The sequence below is a fragment of the Phyllobates terribilis genome, unplaced genomic scaffold (assembly GCF_046119375.1).
Source record: "Phyllobates terribilis strain yellow unplaced genomic scaffold, ASM4611937v1 Scaffold_3__8_contigs__length_932513732, whole genome shotgun sequence".
Lineage (NCBI taxonomy): Eukaryota > Metazoa > Chordata > Amphibia > Anura > Dendrobatidae > Phyllobates > Phyllobates terribilis.
In genome coordinates this window covers 340,758,330-340,773,682 of record NW_027362763.1, presented here as the reverse complement: position 1 = coordinate 340,773,682, position 15,353 = coordinate 340,758,330, and positions in this window count along the sequence as shown.

Sequence of the window (15,353 nt, the reverse complement as noted above, 5' to 3'; positions counted from 1 at the left end):
AGAATCGGCTGATACTGAGTGGAATCCATGCGTCCCTCAACTTTAACAAGATTCCCGGTGCCGGCATTGGCCACACAGCCCCAAAGCATGATGGAACCTCCACCAAATTTTACTGTGGGTAGCAAGTGTTTTTCTTGGAATGCTGTGTTTTTTTGCCGCCATGCATAACGCCTTTTTGTATGACCAAACAACTCAATCTTGGTTTCATCAGTCCACAGGACCTTCTTCCAAAAAGAAATTGGCTTCTCCAAATGTGCTTTTGCATACCTCAGCCGACTCTGTTTGTGGCATGCTTGCAGAAACGGCTTCTTTCGCATCACTCTCCCATACAGCTTCTCTTTGTGCAAAGTGCGTTGTATAGTTGACCGATGCACAGTGACACCATCTGCAGCAAGTTGATGCTGCAGCTCTCTGGATGTGGTCTGAGGACTGTCCTTGACTGATCTCACCATTCTTCTTCTCTGCCTTTCTGATGTTTTTCTTGGCCTGCAACTTCTGGCCTTAACAAGAACTGTCCCTGTGTTCTTCCATTTCCTTACTATGTTCCTCACAGTGGAAACTGACAGGTTAAATCTCTGAGACAGCTTTTTGTATCCTTCCCCTGAACAACTATGTTGAATAATCTTTGTTTTCAGATCATTTGACAGTTGTTTTGAGGAGCCCATGATGCCACTCTTCAGAGGAGATTCAAACAGGAGAACAACTTGCAAGTGGCCACTTTAAGTAGCTTTTCTCATGATTGCATACACCTGGCTATGAAGTTCAAAGCTCAATGAGGTTACAAAACCAAAAAAAGTGCTTTAGTAAGTCAGTAAAAAGTAGGTAGGAGTATTTAAAACAAGAAAATGATAAGGGTGCCCATACTTATGCACCTGTCAAATTTTGTTTGAATGCACATTGCACATTTTCTGTTAGTACAATAAACCTCATTTCAAGACAGAAACATTACTGTGTCCAACAGTTATTACATATATCAAACTGAAATAGCTGTTGCAAAAACACCAATTTTTATAAAACATTAAGCTTAAGATTAATAGGGGTGCCCAAACTTTTCCATTTAACTGTATGTCTATGTAAATTTATGTATCCGTGTACTGTACACATATTTCACTATCTCCCAAATGGTATAGATAATCCCCTTCACCTTCAAATAATCTTTGACTTAAAGAGATTGTACTGTATATTTCAATGCCAAAGCAACTTTTCAATTAATTTGTGTTGATAGAAAAAAAACATACATTCTTGAAAGAATTGCAGAACATGCAATCATTCATTTGCTATGTTAAATCAGTGAAGTTTAACAGAATTGTCGTCTCCCTGAAGGGGAGAAGGGAAGTGTGAAATGAATTAAGGACAAAACAGGGCTTCCCCTGAATAATTGAATGCGGTATAGATTGATCAAGCTTGCGATACAGAGAGAGAACATTATATAGATTGTTTTTGTTTAGAAAATCTCATTGCATACTCATAATCTGCACCTAAAGCACAACATATTATTAACTCCTTTATATCTAATTTTCAGCTCAAAAGGCAATGGCATTAATGCAAAGCCCTAATATAGTATAAATCTCTATTCCTGTTAGGTCAATAAAATAAATGTTTTAACCCCTTAAGGACGGAGCCAATTATGTACTTAATGACCAAGCCAATTTTTACAATTATGACCACTGTCAATTTATGAGGTAATAACTCTGCAACGCTTCAATGGATCCCACTGATTCTGAGAATGTTTTTTCGTGACATGTTGTACTTCATGATAGTGGTAACATTTCTTCGATATGACTTGCGTTTACTTGTGAAAAAACGGCAAATTTTGAAAATTTTGCAATTTTCAAACTTTGAATTTTTATGCCGTTAAATCAGAGAGATATGTCACACAAAATAGTTAATAAAGAACATTTCCCACATGTCTACTATACATTAGAACAATTTTTGAACCAAAATTTTTTTGTGTTCGGAAGTTATAAGGGTTAAAAGTTGACCAGTGATTTCTCATTTTTCCAACAAAATTTACAAAACCATTTTTTTTTTAGGGATCACATTTGAAGTGACTTTGAGGGATCTATATGACAGAAAATACCCAAAAGTGACACAATTCTAAAAACTGCACCCCTCAATGTGCTCAAAACCACATTCAAGAAGACCCCCTTGTAACAACTTAAATACCGCGGTCACGATTGACAGCGATATTTAAGGGGTTAATCAGCCCCAATTGGCATCGCGACCGGCCATGGCCCATACTGCAGGGTGTCATCTGTCACACACAGCTGACACCCGCAGGAATCGCCGCCGCCGGGCGGCGCTATTTACTTATTCCTCAGCGTCGCATTTTTACGGCGCTGAGGAATAAGTACCCTTAACCCCTTAAGCCCCGAAGCATTTTTCGTTTTTGCATTTTCGTTTTTGCTCCCCTTGTTCCCAGAGCCATAGCGTTTTTATTTTTTGGTCAATATGGCCATGTGAGGGCTTATTTTTTGCGGGACGAGTTGTACTTTTCAACGCCATTACTAGTTTTATCATATCCTGTACGGGAAAAAAATTCCAAGTGCGGTAAAATTGCAAAAAAAGTGCAATACCACAGTTGTTTTTTATTTATTTTTTTTACCATGTTCACTGAATGCTAAAACTGACCTGCCCTTCTTATTCTACAGGTCATTACGAGTTCATAGACACCAAACATGTATAGGTTCTTTTATATTTAAGTGGTGAAAAAAAATTCCAAAATTTGGTAAAAAAAAGCAAAAAAAAAAATAGCGCCATTTTCTAAGACCCGTAGCGTCTCCATTTTTCGTGATCTGCGGCTGGTTGATGGCTTATTTTTTGCATGCCAGGCTGACGTTTTTATTGATAACATTTGGGGTAGATCCGATGTTTTGATCGCCCGTTATTGCATTTTATTGCAATTTTGCGGCGACCAAAAAACGTAATTCTGGCGTTTAGAATTTTTTTCTCGCTACGCCGTTTACCGATCGGAATAATTCTTTTTTCATATTGATAGATCGGGCGATTCTGAACGCGGCGATACCAAATATGTGTATGTGTTTTTTTTTTATATATATATTTTATTTTGAATGGGGCGAAAGGGGGGTGATTTAAACTTTTATATTTTTTTATTTTTTTTTATATTTTTAAAAACTTTTTTTTTTACTTTTTGCATGCTTCTATAGTCTCCATAGGAGACTAGAAGCAGCAACTATCCGATCGCCTCTGCTACATACAGGGGACGAGCAGGTCCCCTGCATGCAGCAGAAATGGTCCTGTGCTATGAGCGCCGACCACTAGGTGGCGCTCATAGCAAGAAGATCATGACAACCACAGGCGTCTGCTGCAGACCCTGGGTTGTCATGCACGCCCATCGGCGACCCGCGATCACGTGACGGGGTCGCCGGTGGGCGGGGCTTATGACGCGCTACCCGGAAGCGCGCGTTATATGCTGCTGTCGGAGATTGACAGCAGCATTTAACTGGTTAACAGCCGCGGGTGGATCGCGATTCCACCCGCGGCTGTTGCGGGCACATGTCAGCTGTAAGAATCAGCTGACATGTGCTCCGTTCAGTGAGGGCTCAGCGCAGCAGCCCTCACTGAACGGGGGGTATGCGAATATGCGTACTAATACGTCCCCGGTAAGTAAGGGGTTAATGACCGCCGTGAAAATGCGTTATGGTGGTCGTTAAGGGGTTAATCTCATGACAGTCATGTACAATACATAATATAATAATTGTATCACTATTGCAACGTGATCAGATGTAACATTGTCCTTTCACTGCATGTGTCACAGCACACTTGAAGTCGCGGCGACAATGAATGAAACGTCAAGCAAACCAAAATACTCGGTGAGCACTCGAGCATGTTCGACGAAAGGTTTAATGAGACATACTCGATCAACACTACTTTGAATCAAAGGGATTCCTTGCGTTTTGTTGTATGCCAATAATACGCTGTTTGTACCCCCCCAGCAAACAAGTGTATTCTGTTGGGGATTTTAGCAGCAAATTTTCAATTTCGCAGCAGCACCACTACAGGGAAATTAAAGGGTAGCCTACTTTCTAGTAACTTTTCAAAATAAGATGTCCTGTGTATATATATTTTACTCACTTATATAGTGCCAATAATTTCATAGCGCTTTATAGATAATTTATAATAATAATAATAATAATAATAATAATAATAAACATCAGCATTACAGTCTTCATTAGGGTTCACAATCTAAATTCCCTATCAGTATGTTTTTGGCATATGGGAGGAAACCAGAGTTCCCAGAGGAAACCCATGCAAACATGGGGAGAACATCCTTGCAGATGTTGTCCCAGGACCCCATCAATTTGAATCCAGGATCTCAGTGCTGCAAAGGAACAGTGTTAACCACTGAGCCACCATGCTGTCCATGAGGAATAACACTATATCTTGCCATTAAATATGACTTTCATCCTCCAGTTTTCCCCTCTGAATGATCAATCTCTTAATTTGCAATTTACTGGGAGCTGGGGGAAGGAGACTAGCTGCAGTTCTCTCTCATGCACTGCATAACAAACAGAAATAGATTTCTGCTGCTCTTCATATTTTTTAGCACACAGAGACAAGCAACAGTAACAAGGAGGATACTTGCAGCAGTACTGGGCTGTCTGGTTGTCGACCATCTCTAGAACAAGGTAAAAAAAATTGTTAAAAAGCTCAACTCGATCTTTCTATTTCTCTGCTTGTTTCCTCCCCCTGCTCCTCACTCTGCCTCCCACCTCCCCACTACATAGAGTATAATGAACTATGTCACATCACAGCGAGTTGGTGGATAATTTTATGAGCAAGAAGGAGTTAAGCAGTTTTTTTTTTTCAGTGTGGATGAAAAGGCAGTGGTGAGACAAAGAAGTGGCTGATAAGTGGAGAAAGATCCTGATTTATTTGATAAGATACATTAAAAAGTTCCTTACATTTGCCTATACTATTGATTTATGAAAAGTTTGTTGAAATTCCTGTTCCATTTTCAGCATTACACCGTGGCAATGTATATCACTATGATGGTGTAGGAAAAGACAGAACCTCCAAACAGACACTGTTGCTGACCTTACTATAGCCAAGAGAGGAGGATCCTGAACAGATGATCTGTTTTTATTAAAGGGTTATTCCCATTTTCATTGATGGATATTGTGTGACAATGCTTATGAGTACCAGTATTTTTGTAATATACTATTAAATTTCCCCCATCCCCTGAAATTGCTAGCTTTGTTTTAAATTGCTTACAACCCATTGCCTACGGAACCAGCCATAGCTGCAGTCTATCAGCAGTGGCAAAACATGTACAGTGCTTACAAGCTTTTTTCTATTGTGCCCTGCACTTAAGCTGGCTCAATAGCTAAAGCACATTATTACTTCTCAATCCCAGCAAGCTGCAGTGCTATTGGGTTTCAATACTGTAGAGCCAAAGCTGGCTCACATAGCTGCATTTGGAGTGCACAATTTGGCCAGAGGCCATGCAGCACAACTGGTCTGAACGGTCAAACAAGCAGGAGCACCCATCTCTGACTCCATAAACCAGGAAGTTTGCAGGCTGAGGAAATCTGCCAACACTTTAAGTCAGAATTCCCTAACAGTGAATATAAACATCATTTTTTTTAAAGTTGACAACTCTTTTAATTTAGAATTTACTTTTAAAGGTATTTAATGATGAGCTGTATAAATTGAGCATTTTTTACCATGAGGATCTCAAATACAAATGCTTATCTCTAAAGTCACATACAGGTTATGTATAAATTCATTTTCCTATATGATGCAATCAGGGCAAGCGCAGGGCACATATAATCTGATTAGTCTTTACAAGATAGAGTCATTGACGACTATTTTCTATTTGCAGCCATAGCAAGATACTTAGAAATAGCATTAAATTAATGTATCGATAAACTTTTGATTCCGTCCTTTGAAGTATAGAATTAAGCAGACATCTTGGCCCTAGAGCAGGTCTAGTTAAGAGCCAATTAAATAGCTATGAAACCATATTTCCTCATTTGAATGTTATTTGCATGTAATATCATTTTCTTGTCACTTTCTGATCTGCAGCACTGACTGTTCCTCTCTGAAGACTGTCAAAATGTCAAGTCAATTTTATGAGACGATGTAACAGATTTATCTTTATCAAGCTGATGTCACCACTAACACATTAGACTGACAGGGATTTGTCACTGACTGTTATGGGCTACTTCTCTATCGTATCACTTAGTCTGATCATCATACTGTAGCTGTAACACTCTAAACACAGCAGAGACACTAATATTCCAAGTCTATAACATACGTTTACTGACTATAGAACAGACTACACACAGAGCAAAATATTTAGACATCAACCAATATCCCTTCCTTTTTTAAATCCTTCCGGATAAAGCCAGTATTGTCCTTTATGATGAACCATTTTTTTTTTACTTATTTATTCCCATGTTCAGGGAGCCATTTTTTTGCCTGAGTTGTATTTGTCAGTTACACAGTTTGGAAGTGTGGCACCCAAGGGGTCTGGTTGCCACAGTAATAGAAATATTACGTCTGAGAGCAAGTGGGAGGTTTCTCTGGTCAGGAACCCTTAAGCATGCAACACTTCCTGCCCAGACCTGGGAGGGGAGGAATCTGCCCTTATAAACTGGGTCTGGGGCGGGATTAGTGAGGTCAGTCAGAGCCTGGAGACAGTTCCAGACACAGGGAGAGTTACAGCAGGAGCTCTGTAGGAGCAGTAGCTGAAGACCAGGGGCTGGAGCTGAGCAGAGCTCGCCCTGGCAGAAGAAACCAAGTACCGGACACCGGAGTCCGAGGCTGTGGGGACTGATATCCACCCAGCAGCAGAAACCAGCCGGCAGGGGATTCCAGGTCCTCTGGCCATAGAAGCCCGGAGGCTCAGTCACAAGGAAGTGACCAGCACCTCCATCCAAGAGCGGAGGCTAACAGAAGGCCCCAAGTCACCAGCCATACGGGTGAGCACCACGCGGTATACGCAGGGACGTGGGCTACTTCTACCCGCTTACAGCAAGGTAGCCAGAAAGAGTGCAGATAGACGGGGAGGCCTACAACTCCACCTGGCCAGGGGAACTCCTGTCTGCTCGCAGCCTGACCAGGCCCCTTATGCTAGCCAGTACTCCCGGGAGGGTCTGCCTTAATATCACCAGTAAAGACCCTGAACTGCACTGCAAAGACTCTGAGTCGTTCCTGCTTCATTGCCGCACCAGCACTACTAGTGCTGGGACTCCCGTGCACTATCACCCTCACCATCAACTACACTGCCCTGGGGCTCCACTCTTCCCGTGGGGAGTCACACTACCTCAGCTGCACACACCATCAGCCCCAGCTGTCTGCCTTGCAGCGGCGGTCCGCGCTGACCGCAATACACGGGTGGCGTAGTCGGACAATTAACCTAAAACCCCCACAAAATACCGCCATTGACCTGACCACCCTGAGCCACGGGACTGGGTCACCGCCACGGATTCTACAACCCCCAGAGACCCGGCTCCGGATATCCCACACACGTCCACACTAGGCCCAGGGGGCGAGTCAGAAGCACATATAGAACTTTTTATTTGGAGGAGTATAAATAAAAACACTCATTAAGAAAGCCAAGTGTGAAACGTACGTCGGAGTCATGGGGTCCTGAATTATATGCTATTTTTCTCTTTTATGGTATGTTGCTTTTTGAATATCTGCAGCTAATTTACCTATTAGGTACTTAAACATTTATTGGTATATTTGATAGATACATGCTATATCTTATTTTTTTTTTATATTACTGAGAATATAGAAATCTGACTAGCCCCTACCATGCAAATATCTTATAAATACGTTCATCGCAAACTTTCTTATTATTTCTGTGTACTGCTTCCCATTATTATATATTTATACACACACACACTGCTCAAAAAAATAAAGGGAACACTTAAACAACAGAATATAACTCCAGGTTAATCAAACTTCTGTGAAATCAAACTGTCCACTTAGGAAGCAACACTGATTGACAATCAATTTCACATGCTGTTGTGCAAATGGAATAGACAATAGATGGAAATTATTGGCAATTATCAAGACACACTCAATAAAGGAGTGATTCTACAGGTGGGGACCACAGACCACATCTCAGTATCAATGCTTTCTGGCTGATGTTTTGGTCACTTTTGAATATTGGTTGTGCTTTCACACTCGTGGTAGCATGAGATGGACTCTAGAACCCACAAAAGTTGCTCAGGTAGTGCAGCTCATCCAGGATGGCACATCAATGCGAGCTGTGGCAAGAAGGTTTGCTGTGTCTGTCAGCTTAGTGTCCAGAGGCTAGAGGCACTACCAGGAGACAGGCCAGTACACCAGGAGGTGGCCGTAGGAGGGCAACAACCCAGCAGCAGGACCACTACCTCCACCTTTGTACAAGGAGGAACAGGAGGAGCACTGCCAGAGCCCTGCAAAATGACCTCCAACAGGCCACAAATGTGCATGTGTCTGCACAAACGGTTATAAACCGACTCCATGAGGGTGGTATGAGGGCCCGACATCCACAGATGGGGGTTGTGCTCACAGCCCAACACCATGCAGGACGCTTGGCATTTGCCACAGAACACCATGATTGGTAAAGTCGTCACTGTCGTCCTGAGCTCTTCACAGATGAAATCAGGTTCACTCTGAGCACATGTGGCAGACATGACAGAGTCAGGAGACGCCGTGGAGAGCGATCTGCTGCCTGCAACAGCCTTCAGCATAACCGGTTTGGCAGCGGGTCAGTAATGGTGTGGGGTGGCATTTCTTTGGAGGGCTGCACAGCCTTCCATGTGCTCGCCAGAGGTAGCCTGACTGCCTTAGGTACCGAGATGAGATCCTCAGACCCCTTGTGAGACCATATGCTGGTGCTGTTGGCCCTGGGATCCTCTTAATGCAGGACAATGCCAGACCTCATGTGGCTGGAGTGTGTCAGTTTTTCCTGCAAGATGAAGGCATTGACGCTATGGACTGGCCCTCCCGTTCCCCAGACATGAATCCGATTGAACACATCTGGGACATCATGTCTCGCTCCATCCACCAACGTCACGTTACACCACAGACAGTCCAGGATTTGGCGGATGCCTTAGTCCAGCTCTGGGAGGAGATCCCACAGGAGACCATCTGCAAACTCATCAGGAGCATGCCCAGGCATTGTAGGGAGGTCATACAGGCACTTTGAGGCCACACACAATACTGAGCCTCAGTTTGACTTGTTTTAATGACATTACATCAAAGATGGATCAGCCTGTAGTGTGTTTTTTCACTTTCATTTTGAGGGTGACTCCAAATCCAGGCCTCCATTGGTTAATAAATTTGATTTCCATTGATGATTTTTGTGTGATTCTGTTGTCAGCACATTCAACTTTGTACAGAACAAAGTATTCAATGAGAATATTTCATTTATTCAGATCTAGGATGTGTTATTTGAGTGTTCCCTTTATTTTTTTGAGCAGTGTATATATTTTAATTGCATAAACTAATAAAATTTATGCTTAATATATTTTTTTTTACACGTTTTTTTTTTTGATTATTCACTCCTTTGGTGTAGTCCCTGTACATATAGCTTATTAGCCAATTTTTAAGAACACTTTATGGGGTGAAATGTAAATAAAAGCAGCAATACTGCCACTGTTTTTTACATATTAAAGGGAACCTGTCAACAGGTTTTTCTACCACAAACCAAACAATTATGTTAGGTCACTGCTATCCAGAATTAAAACGAATCTTTCACTGGGTGTTTGCTCTCTCATCTGAGATCAGATATTGTAGGGGCAGAGATCTTGAATCCAGTAATGCATCACTTACTGAGCTGCTTGCTTTCATTTTGATAAAATGAATGCTTTATCTGCTGCAAATCTACCAGTTCTGGGCTGTACTCTATATAGAAAAACCCCACCCACACTACTGATTGTCAGTTTTCTGCCTATGCACAGTGTAAACAGAAAGCTGCCTATTAGTGGTGGGTGACTGGGATATTATGCTGTTCTCAGATGGGGTTACAAAAACCTACTGATAGATTATCTTTAATCCATATCTTTGTTTTGTAATCCTTTGCTGCATAATGCATAAACCCAAAGCTATGTGCCTTAATTCTTTTGTGAAACTGCTAAGCTTTGTGTTTGAAAACTATAGAGACCCGGATTGTGTCCTCATTGATAGATGTTTGCTTTATATGAGACAACTAGTGTAATAATTACAGTCTATTACAGTTAACCTCTTAGTGACAGCCATTTTTTACCTTAATGACGAAGCCTCATTTTTCAATTCTGTCACTTTATGAGGTAATAACTCTGGAATACTTCTACATATCCCAGTGATTCTGTGAATGTTTTTTCATGGTGTTTGCACTTCATGTTAATGGTATATTTAGGTCAATATTTTCATAAAAAACACGTAAAATAACTGAAATTTTATGGAAATTTTAGAAAAGTTACTAATTTTTATTTTTTTAGTGTTTGCATCCTTAACCACACTAATAAGATAATAAACAACATTTCCCATATGTCGACTTTATGTCAGCATCATTTTTCAAACATTTTAATTTGGTAAGATATTAGAAATGTTAAAATCTAGTAGCAATTTTTCATTTTTTTCAACTAAATTTAAAAATCCTATTTTTCTATGGACAGTTTTGAAGTGACTTTAGTGACCTATATATTAGATTCCTTCACTTCCCAAAAGTGATATTCTTTTAAATTCTGTACCCCTCAAATTATTAAAAACTGCTGTCACAAAAAATTTAAATGCTTCAGGTGCTTCACAAAATTGAACTTGAAATGGAGTGAAAAAATGAAAAAATTGCATGTTTTCCTATAGGAGTAATAAGAGAAAATAGACCTCATTGTTGTGCAATTTCTCCTGAATGTGGCAATATGTGGTCAAGAAATGCTATTTGGGCACTTGGATTCTCAGAAGGAATTCTCTAGTGGTGTGATGAATATTTTAAACTCGTTGGTGTGATCCCAAAGCATTAGAACATTGGGACATGAAAACAAAATATTACAACTTTTCCCAGTTAAATGTTGTTTTAAGCCCAGATTTGTTATTTTCCAAAAAAAAGAAAAATAGAAATCAAAATTTGTTAAGAAATTTCGTCCAAAAGCAGTGAAATTTTATATGTAGTTGAAAATGAAGGTTTAGGCACGAGGCAGGGCTTGGAAGGGAGGGACTGCCTTTTCGCTTTTGGAATTCAAATTTTGCGGAAATTGATTGTGAATGCCAGGTCACTTTAGCAGAATCCATGAAATGCCAAAATAGTCAAAACCTACATAAATGAGCCCATTTTGTAAAATAAACCACATCATAGAATTCACCTAGGATGTACTGAGCATTTTGAACACACAGGTGGTTCACAGAACTTCATAACATTGGGACATCAAAACAAAAAAATTGGTGTGGTTTGCACGCCCTACAAACACATCAATAGTGCCAGTGTTTCTTATGCCATAAACATCACTCTTGTACCTGACTGGATTTCTGGTGGGGCACACAGAGATGCACACCGCTAATAAAATACGCTGAATTCAATAAGTTGGGTGCGCATCGGAATCCTCTTACTCCTGCACAGTTTTCATTAAGACTAGTGTTCGAAACACCAGTTTTAATGAATCAAGGCCTATGTTATTTCCTGTAAAATGTTGTTTTTGCCCCAAAGTTGTCAATTTCAAAAGCGGTAATTGGAGAAAATTAACGCCACAATTTATCATGCAATTTCCTCCAAATGCGGTCATCATATCCCATATGTGGTCAAAAACAAATGAAAGAGCGTTATTTAGTTTTTGGAGCACACATTTGGCTGGAATAGATTGTTCACAATTTGTTATGCAATTTGTCCTGAAAGCAGTGATATCCCACATGTCTTTGAAAACTACTAATTGGCCATATGCAGGGCTCAAAAGAAAGGGGCTCCATTTGACTGTTGGAGTGCAGATTTTGCTCAAATACTTTGTACAGACCATTTGCTCAGCCTCCAATGTGAAAGGAAACCCCCCAAAAAATAAAGTGACCCCATTTTGGAAACTACATTGCTCATCTAAGAGTCTAGTTTGTATTTTGAACCCACCAGTGTCTCACAGAAATTTATAACATTGGGCCATGAAAACAAAAATATATATTTTTTACCACTAAAACTTTATATTAGCTGCGAATGATTAACAAGGGGTAATATGAGAAAGTGACCTTAAAAATTTGTTATGCATTTTTTCCTGAAAGCAGTGATACCCTAATATATTTGAAAACTACAGGTTGGCCAAACACCAGGCTCAGAACAAAGGTGTGCCATTTAACTGTTGGTGGGCAGATTTTGCTAGTATAGTCTGTGGGCATCATTTGCACATACCCTATTGTGCCAGAACAGCAGAAAAAAAACAGTCTGATCCTATTTTATAAACTCTTGAATGAGCTCATTTACCGGTGACAATTTTGGCCCTATTGGTATCTTCCAGAAATGAGCACACACTGGATGTTGCAGAGTGAAAATTGCAAATATGCCTGTTTCATGCTCATACATAGTGCCCAACTTGTTCTTCTGGTGACAAGCACCCCATAAATTGTTAAGTGGACTCTTCCTGCTACCATAATACCAAACATGTCGCCTGCAGTTTAGGCACAGTGTGGAGCTCAGAAGAGATGGGGCCATTTGGATTTGCAAGCACAGATTTCACAGGATTTTATTTGAAGGTAAGATGGGATGTTTCCCTCTCTCATAATTGACTCTTTGTGCTACCAGTAATGTGGAAACCCCCTACTTTTCTGTTGACAGATAATGGCCTTGAGTATGTGCCTTATAGGCTTCCATACCCTAAGGCCATTGCTTGCCGCAATTGTGACCTGCATCTAAGGAGTTAAACAACCGCAATTGGTGCTTACACTGATCATGGTTGATGCAGCAAGGTGTTAGCTATAATATACAGATAATACCTGCTGTATTTTTGCCAACAATGGATGCTAAATACTTAATCTTCTACACAATAAAAAGTCGGCACTGAGGATTAAGCTACATAGTAACATAGCTACGTAGGTTGAATAAAGACCTAGGTCCTTCAAGTTCAACCTTTCTCCACCAATCGTAGAATTTGTCCAATTTAACTATAACCCACAATGTTATTAGTATCGAGGAAATTATCCAGGCCTTTTTTGAAAGCTGTTGTAGTGTCAGCCATTACTACCTCTTGTGGTAGGGTATTCCACCGTCTGATTGCTCTAACTGTAAAGAACCCTTTCCTATTTAGCTACCAGAATCACCTTTCTTCCACTCATAATGAGTGCCCCCTGGTCCTTAGTATGGTCTTTGGAAGGAATAAGTTATGTGCCAGTCCTTTGTACTGACCACATTTATATATGTAAACGAGAACTCCTCTGAGGCGTCTATTTTGTAAGCTAAACAAGCCCAACTTTTTCAACCTCTCATCATGAGAGCCCTTCCATCCCTTGTAATAATTTTTACAGCTAATTGTTTTTAACTTTTAAGCTGTTTTTAATCTTGTCTTGTTAAATATAGATTATCATTTTATGCTATGTTATATGCTTCCACTATCTTTGTAGGTTTTTCTTGTAATAATTTAGTTGCCCGCCTTTGAATTGACTAACTTCTGAATATTCTTTTTAAAATGTGGAGCCAAAAACTGAATCCCATTTTCTAGATGTGGCCTCACCAGTGATTTATAAAGGGTTAACAATATCTTTGGATTGCAGGATTTTCTCTCTCTTTTTATACATCCTAAAATGTTGTTTGCTTTTGCTTCTGCTGACAGACATTGAGTACTGCTGCTCAGCTTACTTGTAACTAGTGTTGAGCCACCCCCGTAGTGTTTGAGTTCGGTTCGGTTCGTCGAACACCCGTGTGTTCGTCGAACACCTTCGAACACCGTTAAAACCAATGGCAGGCAAACAAAAACACATAGAAGCACATAGAAAACATCTTCAAAAAGGTGTCCAAAAGCTGACAAACTGCTCAGAAGACATAACTAACACATGGAAAAGTGACAAGTACATATAGTCATGCGAAAAGAAAAGAGGTGGAGGAGTAAAAGGAGGGGGAGACACAGATATAGGCATGTCATGCCCTTCTAAAATCCAAAAAGTGAGAAGCCAACATGTTCAGTCCGCTCCTGCCCGTGCCACCTCCGCGTCGCCGGGTTTGTGCCAGAGCCTCGGTGAACCCTGACGGCCAGCCCCCCTCTCCCAATACTGGTGCCTGTCCGCTGGTGGGTCGAGCGAGCCCCCCTGTGGTGGAGGCAGCTCTAAGCTTTTTAATTTAAATTGTCTCTCTAATTTGAATGAATACACTTTAAATCCATTTACAAGGATCTATTGGAGGGCAAGTCTCATGCCAGCAGCCGCGTAATTCCAGCTCCAGTAGCGTCCAATAAAGCTGCTGCAGTTAAAAAGCTTTTATAAGGATCGAGCTCGGCTGTCCACCGCAAGGCATCCTACTGCCAGTCCCAGCCCCTATGCTTTGGGGTGCCTCCTGATGCTCTTCACTGAGTATCCCGTGGTCCCGAAGCATTTCCTTTGAAAAAATTAAGTGTCCAAACTACAGGTGGTGTAGCTTGCTTAACAGCCGGGATAATCCGCTGACTAGCAGACACTGCTACTAGGCACAAAGTATTTCCTGGGCTAGATGCAGTTAAAAATTTGTAATTAGATACTCTCGTTGGATGCTGAGAAAGCATTCCATAGAGTCTCCTGGCACGCCATATATGATTCTCTTAAAAAGCTTGGGGTAGGGGTCCCTTTTATAGCCAAAATCACGGCCCTGTATCGCAATACGTCACCTAGGCTGAAGATAAATGGAACTGTAGCACCCTGAGGGCTCGGTTGCTACAGAGGTATTGCACCTCACCCAGAGGTGTGATATCTCACTCTCAGGTAAGGATGTAGGGTGGATCAGGACCCGACACCTGCATGCATTACACCACATTGCCATGGGGCAGGGCGACCAATATGCCCCTGAGATGGGCACGACAGTCCCTGTCCCTGGCTGGAGTGGGGAGAGGGAACACTGAGGAAGGGGAACCCTGTAGTGCAGGAGCAGGGAGGAAGCAGTTCCTGGGTGCATTGAGAAGGGAGTATAAAAGGTGGGCACCATCTTAGTTCAGTGCAGAGAAGTCTGAGCAGAAGTGTCAGGGAGCAGGGGCTCTGCATGAGCTCTGCTCCGGAGGCGGGCCTAGTAACAGAGGCCCAGGCCTGGAAGAGGGAGAAGGAAGGAAGAGGAGCGGAGAAGGCTCCAGGAACGAGGAACGAAGGGATCCCAGGGGTGCGGACGGGCGAGTCGCCACCGCACGCCCGAATCCACCTGCGTGGAGGGGTCAGGCCAAAGGGGGAGACCGGTCCCCGAAACTAGTGGAGGCAGGAAACGACCC